Genomic DNA, 15,359 nt, shown 5'->3' with positions numbered 1-15,359 from the left:
ATAGGTTTTTATTTAAGACCCCTTCTTCCACCTTTTTAAATGTTCCTCGTGGGCAGAATCTTCACTTTTACCTATTTACTTTGACTTTTGACTTTTTTCTTCACAGTGGAAGGGTCGAAAAGGTTTGACGTATGCGTGTTAGTGCCTCTAACAGACTATCCACCAAACTTCCTAGAAAATGTTAAGGTTATTTAGGTTAATCAGGTTCGATGAAATGGAAATAATGGTTTTCAAAAATTGCATCACCCAGTCTTCTAGAAGTTTCCATGCGTTAGAGAGAGCCAACGGTTTTCGAGACTAGTGCCATTAAGCCTTCGAGAAACCTCCACTAAAGAGGGGATCTCGACTATAAAATATGGACTGGAGCGAAGCGCAGTCATTCATTTTTCAATTATCGAGTGATTAACATCGAAAGTATAACAGTAAAGTGAAAAGTGAACTATGGAAGCAGACAGAAGTGAATAGTGAACAATGAATAGTGAAAACATAGAGAAGTGGGAAACTGTAATAGTGATTTTTTTTACTGGACGTCACCATGCCACTTGATGAGTATACAGAATATGTACAGTTCTTTCGAGATGCGTTGGACCTCATCGAATATTCGTGTTCAACACCGCGGAAAAAAATTAATCTATGGAGGCAAAAGTGTATACTCTGCTTGAGAACAGTGAAAAAAAAATTTTGGACCAATACCATCGTAGGAAGTGAATCCAAAACAAAAATGTTTAAATATTATCGAACATCTAGAATGTTGTAAAAAAAATTGAATCACTTGTTAAACAAGGAGTTGGAGTTTCAAGAAAGATTCCGCATGGAGCTTACACTCAATTGTAAAACTGGATCCAGTAAACGGTGAACTTCGCATAAACCTCGCTGGAAGGTTGCGCGAACCTTCCAATCATGTAACAAGAAGATTGCATGCAGTTTTATTTTGATCTAAACTGACCCCCCCCCCCCCCCCCCCCCCCCCCCCCCCCCCCCCCCCCCCCCCCCTCCAAACCCATCCTTCCAATATTGCAATGAGTATCTGATGTGATGTCGCACTGCGAAGTCGCAATCATAATTAAAAATGTTTCATATATTAAACTACCAAAGCAAACTGCAGGTAAAGAAGCATGTATCAAAGTTGCAAACACAAATGACAATAAATGTTTCAAGTGGGCTATATTGTCAGCGATGTATCGAGTTAATAACTATCAGTATAAATCTAACTGAGTATCCAGCTAACAACAGTACAAAGAACTACATTTTTCCGGTATAACGTTTCCCGTTGCACTAAAAGATGTAGCTAAATTTGAAAAACAAAATAAAATTTCGGCAAATGTGTATGGCCTAATCTAAATTACTATATTAGATGGGAATATGCAAGCTGCCATTCTGGTTTCCCGCCAAATCTAAAATCGCTACATTGATATCGAATTATATAAATACACTTACATGATATAGATTATTTATTTTTAAATTATACTGAAGCATTGTTATCGAAACATAAATTATAAATCAAATTACGTGATATAATATATGAAAAAATATTAATAAATTATAATCATATGATTTTTTAAATAAATATTAACAAATAACAAAATAATAACAGACTACAGGTCAAACATTATTACAATACTTTTTCAAGAGTTTATTATGATAGCTATTTATATTTCACATTACAAGTCCTTTTTAAACGGATTCCTAACCTTACTTTCTTCTGGATCTCATTTCGCTCTAATATATCAAAAAAATGCTCATAAGCAATTTAAATACATGTAAATATAATGTTCAGACCCACTATATTTGAATTATATTGTGATAGTCATAAATATTAGTAATAACTTCGCATAACCTTGAATTTAAATTCGGTTTCCATTTGTCGCGTCTACAATTTTTGATCCACATTGACAGTCTTTCTCTTCGCCCTGGTCGAAAACGGTAAAGTTTAAATCCATCCTCGCTTCTATTTTTACAAAACGGCGCACTGGCGCAGACCACTTTTCTTATATTCTAAACTTAATTTTAATTAAAGTATACGACATGCTTATCGCACTGTTTCCCGCGAACTGTCCAGGAACCAGAATGGCGGTAGCATATTCCTGTCTAATATAGTACCCTAGCCTGATCAAGAAAAAGAAAAAATTATCTGTCGTTCCTCTCCACCTCACTTCAATCAAGATCGACCAACACGTAAACTATCTTCGTGTTGAAGAAGAGGAAAATTGCTGCTTGCACTACTTTTGGAGTATGGCAAAGCTAGTTTACCACACTGAAGACTGCAAGAAGATGAATGACTGCAAAATAGTGTTACCAATCTAGGTCAGAACATCATTGAATTCAACAATTTTAAATACAAGGACATAGCAACATTCATCATTTACGCGAACTGTGAGTCTCTTCTTCTTAAACCGGCTGAGGACGCTCAAATTCAACAGTAAAACACAGAAGTGTTCCAGAATGAATTTGGAACCGGCAAAATGGTTTGCACTCGAATTATTGGAGCTTGCTAAGAATTGCGAAAATGTACTCAACACGCCTGTTCCCATGAAACCACTGACAACAGAACAAGAGGAAGGCTTTGTAGAAGCCACAGTGTGTTACATCTGTAAAAAACCACTACATCCACCAATGAAAAAGGTTCGAGACCACTGTCATCTCACTAATGTATATTATAGCTTCGCGCATGAACACTACAACCTCTCTTACCAGGATGCAAATACCATGCCTTTTGTGTTTCAGAACTTGAGTGGGTACGATGCTCACTTTATCATTCGCGACATTGCAGCTCAGTTTGATGGAAAAGTAAAGGTTTTGGCTTTAAATACAGAAAAATACATATCATTCACAAAATATGTTCAGGCGTTTCAAATAAAATTCCAATTTATAGATTTATTTGGATTCACGGCTTCGTCTTTGAAAAAGTTACCATCGTACCTTGCAGAATACAAAATTGTTAATTCGATATTTTTTTATTTTGAGCCGAAAAAAGTTCAACTCCTCACAAGGAAAGGTGTTCTTCCCTATGAATACCTGGACTCGTGGGAGAAGCTTCAAGAAACTCAATTACCAGAAAAAATAAAATTTTATGGTACGTTCACTGATTGCTTAACTTTCGATAAAGATTATGCACATGCACAACACGTATGGTCAGAATACAATATCACAACCTTAGATGAGTGTTGATTCGATTTGAGACAGACGTGTTGCTGTTTGCTAATGTCTTCGAAAGTTTCCGAGAAAAGTGACTCAAAGCTTATGAACTCCATTCAGCGCATTACTACACCACTGCTGGCTTGACATGGAGATGCCATGCTCAAACATACAAACGTAAGGCTAGAACTCCTCACTGACATTGACATGCTGTTGATGATTGAAAAATGATTTTGAGAAGAACTTATTAAATTGATGAGCAATGCAGTATATGGGAAAACGAACGTACGAAAACATTTTGATTCATTTGCTCGTGCATAGTTTCTTGAAAAAACGGGTGTGAAAGATGGCTTATGCAGGTACCTCGGGTACTGTGATGCGCGAGGATCAAAATTTGTATATCAAAATCGAAACTTTACGTGGCAAAAATCCAACAGATATTCATAGTGCTTTGCGTGAGATTTGTGATGATCAAACAGTAGATCGAAGTACAGTTTTTCGTTGGGCTTTGGGTTTTCGTGAAAAACGTATAAGCATAAGCGATGACCCGAAGTCAGGGAGGCGACGAACAACAACTGATGAATGAAGTGTTAAACTTGTCATAGACTTTATAGAGGAAGACCGCAGAGCTACGTGTGAGGGGATTTCCAACGCTACAGAAATTTCAGGAGCATCGGTGTTCCGTATTTTAATGGAAGATTTCCGGAAAAGAAAAATTTCGGCAATGTGGGTTCCTTATTATTTGACTGCGGAACAAAAACAGACTCGCATGGACATTGAAAAATCGCTGAAGCAAAGATTTCTAGTTGAAGGAGATGGACTCCTCTTGCAAGTTGTGACAGATTTTCTGGAGAAGTATGGTTGGGAACTGTTACCTCACCTAGCTGACAGTCCACACATGAGTCCCCCAGACTTCGATTTGTTCCCCAAGCTCAAGGAACCTCTGCGTGGACAGAGATTATGGTCTCTAAAGGAGCTTTCTGTATTAAATTTCAATTAAAAATTGTACAAGAGAAAATCGATGTCGTATAAAAATAGCAAAATAAATCTATTACACAACACTTATGGCCCTTTGGTGTATTTTGATGGGTAAGGCTAATATATTTAAATGCAGATTTCTGCACGCTTCGTGAGAAAGGTCTGTTCAAAGTTTCATTAACCTTGAGTAAATTTCATGGTCAAGTATAGTTCATTTAAATGCAGATTTCTGCACAAACCTTGAGAAAAGTATATTTAAGGTTGTATTTAATTTCAGTAAATGTCAGATAAAAACTGTAAAGGAGAAAATTGATGCAAAATTAGAATGGCGATGAAAATGTATTCCATATTTTAATGGTCAAGATTAATTAATTCATTTCTAGATTTTTGCACAGATATTGAAAAAGGCCTATTATATGTTATATTCCATTTCTGTAAATTTGAGATAAACATAGTATCGGAGAAAATCAATGCAGTATAAAAATGGTTAACGAAATATATTCCACAGCATTTATTAATTTTGGGTGTTGTTTCAGGGGCAAGGCCTAATCTATTTGATCCTAGATTTTTACACAGACCACAAGTAAGCTCTATTCAAGGTTAGGTTCAATTTTAGTGATCTTTTGTTTAACATTGAACAGGAGAATATCGATGCTGTATAAAAATGGTGTTCTAAATCTCAAATACATTATTAGTGGCTGTTGGGTGTATTTTGACGGGCAAGGCTAATTAGTTTAAATGCAGATTTTTTGACGAATCTTGCGAAAATTCTATTCAATGTCATATTTAATTTTTGTAAATTAGAGTTAAAATTGTAAAGGAGAGAATCGCCGCAATCTGTGAATGGAGATCGAAATATATTTAGCGCCATTTATGAATCTTGGGTGCTGTTATAGGAAAGGCTAATTAATTTAAATCCAAAAATTTGCACATATCTTGAGAAAGATCCATTCAATGTGGCTTTAATTTCAGTAAATTTCAGTTAAAAATTGTAATGTAGAGAATCTATGCAGTATGAAAGTGGTGAGTGAAATTTTTCCAAACGATTTATGGATCTTGGATGCATTTTTATGGGTAAGGCTAATTAATTTAAGTGCAGACTTATTCGCACATTTTGCGAAATGTATATTCAAGGTTGTATTCAATTTCATTAAGTTTCAGTTAAAAAATTGAACAGGAGAATGTTGAGGCAGTAAAAAAATTCTCACGGTTATCGAGAAAGGTCTATTCAGTGTTGCATTCAATTTCACATATGACACTTGAGTATATTTAAGTAGGCAAGGCTGATTAATTTAAATGCAAATTTCTGCACACATCTTGAGAAAGGTCTATTAAAGGCTGTATTTAATTTCAGTAAATTTTAGTTTCAAAAATGAACAGGAGAAAAGCGAGGCAGTAAGAAAATAGTGTTCAAAATTTGTTTAGGAGCATTTGTAAATCCTGGGCGTATTTTTATTGACCAGGCTAGTTACATTGAATCTAAATGTTTTCAACAGTATTGAGAAAGTTCTATTTAATTTTGCATTCAAGTTCAGTAAATTTCAGTTAAAAATTGTACTGGAGAAAATAGATGCAGTGAAAAAGTGACGTTCGAAATCTATTCCACAGCACTTATGATTCTTGGGTTTTATTTTTATGGGCAAGACTAATTACATTAGATCTAGATTTTTTTACCGGTCTTGTGAGTGTTTGCTAGAACCGGGTATAAATAAGAAGTGTGAACTCAGTAATAAGACGTTAGATCGGATTAATTTAGGTTTATTGATACAAACTGCGAACTCTTCAATAAATGATTCGAACGGTAAGGGCAGTCGTTGGTAAAAACGTGCTCAAGCTTTAAAATCTCTTTCCTCAGTGCATCAAGAACAAAATGATGTCTCCCGTCAGTGTGTTTGCACCTATCGTGAAATTTTGGATTCTCGGCTAGGCGTTGGGCTCCCATGTTGTCGTTGAACATTTTAATATCGGCTAGTTGCCGAATCCCAATTCCGATATAAATCCCCGGAGGTGAATATCTTCTTTGGTAGGTGCTGCTAAAGCCATGTATTTGTTCACTGTGGAAGATAAAGCAAGACACATTTTGCTGCGGTCCAGTGAATGTGTCCAAAACAGGTGTTAAGCTGACTTAACGTGCTCACAACGTGATTGATGTTAGGCCTCGTAGCCACAGATAGGTACATCAGAGCACCTACCAGTTCACGATACGAAAATTTCTTTTCGTTGGTTGTAGATTCATTGTCTGGCTTCACCAGTTTCACGTTGATGTCCATGGGAGTTGATACAAGCTTTAACTGAGCCATTCCAAATCCATCCAATAATTCCTTCACGAATTCTCTCTGGTGCATGGCGATTGTATTGTTTTCTCGTGAGAATTCAATTCCCAGCCAATATTCTGTTTCTCCGAGATCTCTACTTTCGAATTCTTTGGAAAGAGCTTCCTTCAACTTCGCTTTTTTCTTCAATTCTGAGAAGCAACTAGGATTTCGTCTGCGTAGATAGCGATTAATAATGCGTCTTCCACTTGACCCAAGTAGTACACGAATGGATCTGCGTTTGACGGAGTTGCTCCAAAACTTCTCAAAAGTTCGTCTCATTTCCCGTGCCAACTCCTTGCAGCCTATCGAAGGCCGTATAAAGATTTCTTCAGAAGACAAACCTTGTCTCCCGTTTCCAAATTCTTTAGCATACTTTTTGCTTTTATTCCGATCTTCCTGTTGTCGCTTTCTGTTGCACGTATGATTTCCAGAGCCTTTCTAAGGAAATTCAGAGTATCCATATACACTTCCTCTTCAGTCACACCATTCAAGTACGCAGTTGTGACGTCGAATCGTCTGATTGACATTCCATTTTCAGATGCAAGTTGTACCACAAGTCGAATGGATCCTAGATGAGCTAATGGAGCGAATGTTTCGTTAGAATGGATTCACGGACTTGAGCGAAACCCCGCGCTACTATTCCTGCTTTCCTTCTCTCCAAAGTTCCATCCGGGTTGTATTTATTTCTCAATAACATACGGCTGTCAATAAGATCGCAATCATCCACACGCTCTAGAAGTTCCCAAGTGTCGTTTTTGATGATCGATTTTGCTTTGGCTGCCATGGCACCATATCATTTTTCTGCGTCAGAACCAGTCATTGCATGTTTCGCAGGTACCCCAACTAGATGAGCTTCTTTCAGTTCTACGTTCTGAGCCTCATCACGTCGTTCCTGATACTGCTTCCACGGCCTTCCTCTCACTCCGATAAAGATTATTTTCGGCCTTCCTGGATACCTTCTCGATGGTTCTCAGATGCCCTCGGCCTGATTTTCTGCTACGTCCTCGTTCCTATCTTCCTCGATGTTCTCGTCCAGATCTTCCTTTGCTACATGAGCAGGAACCTCGTTTTGATTCAACGGCTGTATAGCGACTTCGAATTCTCTTATTTCAGGATGTGGAGTCTCCACGTAGACTTCTTGACTAGCAGGGTTTTTAGGGATAAATTCTTCATAGATGTCTTTGGTAGGTTTCCTAGTGTTCTTAAGAAATGTAACATCTCGTGTTACTTTAACAAACTTTTCTTCCGGAATCCAGACTCTGTCAACGATTATGACATTACATCTGAACTCCCTGAAGTAGCTGACGTTCGGTGTTCTTCCGTTCCATACTTCGTAAGGTGTTCGTTCATCCAGGCTCTTCGTTAGACACCTGTCCCTGATGTAGTATGCCGTTGAGACAGCTTCAGCCCAAAAAGAAGGAGGAGGCCGAACTGAATCAGAAGGCACCTCGCCATTTGCATGAAAGTTCTGTTCTTCCTCTCAGCTGTTCCATTCTGCTCTGGATTATGCGCTATAGATAATCTTTGCGGAATACCATTCTTCTTCAAAAAATCATCAAACTCGTTACTCAAATATTCCTTCCCGTTATCGGATTCAAGGAGTTTCATCTTTTTCTCCGTTCGGTTTTCAACGAAGGCCTTAAAATCCTTAAAAACTTTGAAAGGTTCGCTCTTTTTCCTGAGAAATTGTACATCTCAGCAGAGCGAGATTTCTTAGGAAAAGGAGTTCTAAACATTTTTCCACAAAGACAAATTTCACATTATAATTTGTCCTCGCATTTTCCAAGAATTATTCCGAACAATAATTTTCGCGCTCACCTTTCCGAAGATCGTGCACCTTCAGGTGGCCCATACGCCGATGCCACACTTCCAATTCTGTGCAGAATTTCGATGAAGTGTTCGTTGGTTCACAAATTATTTTGCACTCATGCTCATTGTTCTCGCACACAAAATACAAGTTGCCGACCCGATCAGCGATTAGCTTCATATCAACGTCATTTCCGATAACAGTCGCGCGATGTTTTGTAAATGTTACTTCACAATTTTTGTCGGTTATTTTCGCGACAGACATTAAATTTACGCGAAGGTCTGTAACTTGGAGCACGTTGCTCAAATTGACATTTTTCTTCCTACCTTCGACGTTTGCTAAAAGCAATACACTTCGTATCGTGTACTTTTGAAAATACGTGTGATTCCTCGCATATATGCGACATCGTGCCACTGTCAAGACACCAGGTTGTCCCGAGAGTTTGACTTTCCGCACCGCTGGCAGCGAAATTTGAATTCTCCGACAACTTTATTTCCAGACTCCCGATTTTCCGTCTTATTTTTGATCGGATTCCAGATTTTCTTTGCGAGCATCGCGTTTTGCGATATGGATGAACAACATGTAGTCGGACTTAGCTGTTTTTTCGTTTTTCGATCACTCAATCATTCGGGTTGCTGAGACGGCGTGACCGGCAGTAGCTTCCGATTTCACATTTTTCCCACTCGCATATGCCCAGCCATCGTTTTTCACAAGTAACGCTTCTATCTGCATTTTGCACATGTCGTAGTTCTCTTTGTTAAGATTCTCGATACGAGCAAAGCTTGACGCACTCATTATGCTCCACAAAACACAACAAGGGACGCTAAACTCCAAACAATCATGGATCAAAAATTTCACGTTTTATTAACACACTATCACTCTCGAAAATTCTGGGCACATAACCTGTTAGAACCGGATATATATGGAAAGTGTCAACTCAGTAATAAAACGTTAGATCCGATTAACTTTACGTTTATTGATACAAACTGCGAACTCTTCAATAAACGATCCGAACGGTAAAGGTACTCACGAGCGATTAGATGGCGCATAGGCCCAAAGGATTATAGTTAGATCACAGCCTGTAGGTGGCGCTGCGTGTATCAACTGCGTATCGATTTCGAATGTAAATCACATTCTAATAGAATTCTATTCAATGTTGCAATCAATATCAGTAAATTTCAGATAAATATTGTAAAGAATAAAAGCGATGCAGTTTGAAAATGGCGTTGAAAATCCGTTCGACAGCATTTATAAATTTTGGTTGTATTTTTATGGGCAAAACTAATTATAGAAAATCTAGATTTTTTCACAGGTCTTGTGACAGTTCTATTCAATTATAGTAAATTTCAGTCAAGAATTGTACAGGAGAAGATCGATGCAGTATGAAAATTGCAATCGGAATCTGTTTCATGGCATCTATAAACCTTGGGTGTATTTTCGTGGGCACCCAGGAAACAAAAATCCAGTCACTTCTGTTGAATCGGTTTCGAATGGTCTATTCAATGTTGCAATTAATTTTAGTAAATTTCAGTTACGAATTGTACATAAAAAAATCGATGCAGCATAAAAATGACGTTTGAAATCTGTTACACATAATTTATGAATCTTGGGTGTATTTTGATGGACAAGGCTTATTAATTTAAATGCAAATGTTTGCACACATCTTGAGAAAGGTCTATTAGAGGTTGTATTTAATTTTAGTAAATTTCAGTTTAAAAATTTTACAGGAGAAAATCAATTCAGTGTTAAAATGGCGATTGAAACCTATTTCACAGCACTTATGGCCCTTGGGTGTATGTTGATGGGAAAGGCTAATTCATTTACATGCAGATTTCTTCACACCTCTTGAGAAAGTTCTATTCAATGTTGCATTCAAATTCAATAAATTTCAGATAAAAACTGTACATGAGAAAAACGATGCAGTATGAAAATGGCGATCGAAATCCATTTCACAGCACTTTTGCCTCTTGGATGTATTTTTATGGGCAAGGATAATTAAATAAATTCAGATTTCTGCACATCTCCTCAGAACGATCGTTTCATGATTGCAGTCCATTTCAACAAATTTTAGTTTAAAATTTAAAATCTGCTCCACCCCAGTTTTGGCTCTTGGTTTATTTTGAAGGACAAGCCTAATTAATTAAATGCAGATTTCTGCACACCTCTGGAGAAAGGTCATTTGAAGATAAATTTGAGTTAAAAATTGTACTGGAGATAAACGATACAGTATTGAAATTGCGCTTGAAATATATTCCGCAGTACTTGTAGCTCTTGGGTGCATCTTGATGAGTAAGGCTAATTAATTTAAATTCAGATTGCTGCACACATATTGAGAATAGTATATTCAAGGTTTTATTTGATTTCAATAAATTTCTGTTAAAAATTGTACTGGAGATAATCGATACAGTATGAAAATTGCGTTCGAAATCTGTTCTACAGCACTTATAGCTCTTTGGTGAATTCTGATGTGCAAGGCTAATTAATTAATTTAAATACAGATTCCTGCACACATATTGAGAATGATCTATTCAAGGTTGTGTTCCATTTAAATAAACTTCTTTTCAAAATTGTACAGCAAAAAATCGATGCAGTATGAAAATTGCGTTCGAAATCTGCTCCACCCTAGTTTTGGCTCTTGGTTTATTTTAATGGGCAAGGCTTATTAATTTAAATGCTGATTTCGGCACACGTCAGCAGAAAGGCCCATTCAATTCTATATTTCATTCCTATTAATTTGTCTTAAAAATTGTATAAGAGATAATCGATGGATTATGGAAATGGCGCTCGGAATCTATTCCACAGCACTTAAAACCCTTTTGTGAAATTTGATGAGCAAGGCCAATCAATTTAAACGCAGATTTCTGCACACTTTTTTTTGGGTTAATTCCAAAAAAATTATATTTTGCTAAAAACGTGTGTGTATATTTGGAGGCTATGTGTGTCACAATTCTCTTCCATAATTATTCTAGAGTGCTTACCAACAGCATCGGTACGACAGAGAACTGCATTATCGGCATAAAAGAGAGCTGAAAAATGAACCTAACCTCAAAATAATGCACATGTATAACATTTTTATTGAGCACAAAAGAATGTTTTGGTTATTATCCGTCAAAAAAGAGTCTAGAACTGTCTAGGGACAGTCATTGTTCATAATTGATAAATAAATATGTATGAGCAGTAGAATAAGGTTACAAGCTTTTGGGAGAATTTTGATGAGCACGGCTAATTAATTTAAATGCAGATTCCTGCACACAACTTGAGAAAAGTTTGTTCAAGGTTGCATTCAATTTCAGTAAAATTCAGTTCAAAAATGTAGCGGAGAGAATAGATTTCGTTTGCAAATGGCGTTCGAAATATGTGCCACAGAAATTTTAAATTTTGTGCATATTATTAAAGGCAAACCTAATTACATTAAATCTATACAGTCATGTCGTTGGTAGAAAGGTGTTCAAGTTTTAAAAGCTCTTTACTTAGTGCTTCACGAACAAAATGATGTCTCACGTCGGTGTGTTTCTAGTTCTCTGAGATCTCTAATTTACAATTCTTTTGAAAGAGCTTCCTTCAACTTCGCATTTATTCTCAAATTACGAGAAACAACTAGGATGTCGTCTTTGTATATAGCGATAAATGATGCTAAGGATAAATTGACCCAAGCAGAACACGAATGAATCTGAGTTTGACGGAGTTGCCCAAAAACTTCTCAAAACTTCGTCTCATTTCACGTGCCAACTCCTTGCAGCCTGCCGAAGGCCGCATAAAGATTTCTTCAGAAGACAAACCTTGTCTCCTGTTTCCAAATTCTTTAGCATACTTTTGGCTTTTATTCCGATCTTGCTGGTGTTGCTTTCTGTTTGAAGGAGAATTTTCAGAGCTTCTCCAAGGAAATTCGAGGTCTCCATATACACTTCCTCTTCAATCACACCATTCAAGTACGCAGTTGTGACGTCGAATTGTCTGATTAACATTCTATGTTCAGCTGCAAGTCATACCACAATTCGAATGGATCCTAGACTAGCTACTAGAGCGAATGTTTGGTTAAAACGGATTCCCGGATATTGAGCGAAACCCCACACTACTATTCGCGCTTTCCTTCTCTCCAAAGTTCAATCCGGGTTTTATTTATTTCTCAATACCATACGGCTGCCATTAACTTCGCGGTCATTCGGACGCTCTACAAGTTCCCAAATGTCGTTTTTAATGATCGATTTTACTTCGGCTACCATAGCACGATACGATTTTTCTGCTTTGGGAGCAGTCATTGCCTGCTTCCTAGGTACCCCAGCTAGATGATCTTCTTCCGGCTCTACATTCTGAGCCTCATCACGTCGTTCCTGATACTGCTTTCGCGGTCTTCCTTTCATTCCGGTAAAATTTTTTTTCGGCCTTTCTGGATACCTTCTCGGTAGTTCTCAGATGCTCTCGGTCTTATTTTCTGCTACGTCCTCGGTCCTATCTTCCTTGATGTTCTCGTCCTGATCTTCCTCTGGCACAGGTGCAGGAAATTTGTTTTGATTCAGAGACATTTTAGGGGTAAATTTTTTATAGATGTCTTTGGTAGGTTTCCTAGTGTTCTTCAGAAATGCAACATCTCGTGTTACTTTAACAATCTTTTCTTTAGGAATCCATACTCTATAAGCTTTAGATGTCTCGTCGTAGCTAAGAAAAATTCCTTTCTTACCAAGTTCTTCGACTTTTCATTTTTCCGGGGATCTATCAACGATTATGACATTACATCTGAACTCCCTGAAATAGCTGACGTTCGGTGTTCTTCCGTTCCATACTTCGTAAGGTGTTCGTCCATCCAGGCTCTTCGTTAGACACCTGTTCCTGATGTAGTTTACCGTTGAGACAGCTTCAGCGCAAAAAGAAGGTAGGAGGCCGGACTGAATCAGAAGGCACCTCGCCATTTGTATGAAACCCTTTTCTTCCTCTCAAAAATCATCGAACCGATGATCCGAAGATCCTGCACGTTCAGGTTGCCCATACGCCGATGCCACACTTCCAATTATGTGTATTAGCGATTAACTTCATATCACCGTCGTTTCCGATAGCAGTCGCACGATGTTTTGTAAATGTTACTTCACAATTGTTGTCGGTTATTTTCGCGCCAGACATTAAATTCGAGCGAAGGTCTGGAATTTGGAGCACGTTGCTAAAACTGACATTTTTCTACCTACCGTCGATGTTTGTTGAAAATAAAACAGTTCCTTTAGTAACAATTGCCGTCGAGGAAGTGCTTGCAAGATTCAATCTTCCACACTTCATATCGTGCATTTCCGAAAATACGTGTGATTCCTCGCATATATGGGACGTCGCACCACTGCCAAGCCACCAGGTTGTCCCGAGAGTGTCACTTTCCGTACCGCTGACAGCGAAATTTGAATTCTCCGACACCTTTATTTCCAGACTCCCGATTTCCCGTCTTATTTTTGATCGGATTCCAGATTTTCTTTGCGAGCATCACGTTTTGCGATATTGATGAAAAACATGTAGTCGGAACATGTAGGCGTGACCAGCAGTAGCGGCCGGTTTCACATTTTTCCCACTCACATATCCCAAGACATCGTATTTCACAAGTAACGCTTCTATCTGCCTTTTCCACGTGCCACTGTTCCCTTCGTTAAGAGCATCGATACGAGCAAAGCTTCACGTACTCATTTTGCTCCACGATACACTACAAGGGACGCTAACATCCCAACAATCGTGGATCAAAATTTTCACGTTTTATCACCACAATATCACTCTTAAAAGTTCTGGGCACATAACCTGTTAGAACCGAATATGTATGGAAAGTGTCAACCCAGTATAAGCCTGTAGGGGGCGCTGCGTATATCAACCGCGTATCTATTTCAAATGTAAATCACATTCCAATAGAGTTTTATTCAATGTTGCAATCAATTTTTAGTAAACTTCAGTTGAAAATTGTACAGGAGAAAATCGATGCAGTGTGAAAATGGCGTTCTAAATCTGTTCCACAGCATTTATAAATTTTTGTTATATTTTTATGGGCAAGAATAATTAGATTCAATCTAGATATTTCCACCGATCTTGAGAAAGGTCTATTTAGTGTTGCATTAAATTTCAGTAAATTTCAGATAAAAACTTTACAGGGGAAAATCGATTCAGTGTGAAAATGGCGATCTAAATCTATTTCACAGCACTTATGACCCTTAGGTGTATTTTTATGGGAAAAGCTAATTCATTTAAATGTAGGTTTCTGCAAACCTCTTGAGAAAGGTCTATTTAATGTTGCATTTAAATTCAGTAAATTTCAGTTAAAAATTGTACTGGAAAAAATAGATGCAGTTAAAAAATGGCGTACGAAATCTATTCCTCAGCACTTATGATTCTCAGGTTATTTTGATGTTCAAGGCTAATTAATTTGAATGCCAATTTTCGTAAACGTTTTTAGAATAGTCTATTCAAGGTTTTAATCAATTTCAGTAAATTTCAGATAAAAACTGTACAGGAGATAATCGATGAATTATGAAAATGGCGATCGAAATCCATTTCACAGCACTTATGCCTCTCGGGTATATTATTATAGTCGCGGCTAATTAAATAAATTCCGAATTTCCGCACGCATCTTGAAAAAAGTCTATTCAAGGCTGTATTCAATTTCAGTAGATTACAATCAAAAATTTTATAGGAGAAAATCCATTCAGTGTGAACATGTTGATCGAAATCTATTCCACAGCATTTATTGCTCTTGACTGCATTTTGATAGGCAAGGCTAATTAATTTAAATGCAGATTTCTGCACACCTCTTGAAAAACAACGTTTAATGATTGCATTCAATTTCAATAAATTTTAGTTTAAAATTGTACAGAAGAAAATCGATAGAGAATGAAAATGGCGATCGAAATATATTTCACAGCAATTGTAGCTTCTCGGTGTATTTTGAAGGACAAGGCTAATTAATTTAAATGCAGATTTTTACACATCTCTAGAGAAAGATAGTTTGAGGGTAAATTTGAGTTAAAAATTGTACTGGAGATAATCGATACAGTATGGAAAATGCGCTTGAAATATACAGTCTGTCAAGTTAAAGCGTGGGTGGCTTTACTCGCAGTCGGTAAGGTGTATCGACATGATTTTGGTGTCAAAATATTAAGAAGAGCTCC

Source organism: Belonocnema kinseyi, chromosome 9 (assembly GCF_010883055.1).
Source record: "Belonocnema kinseyi isolate 2016_QV_RU_SX_M_011 chromosome 9, B_treatae_v1, whole genome shotgun sequence".
NCBI classification, from domain to species: domain Eukaryota; kingdom Metazoa; phylum Arthropoda; class Insecta; order Hymenoptera; family Cynipidae; genus Belonocnema; species Belonocnema kinseyi.
Note: the sequence above shows the minus strand (reverse complement) of the source record.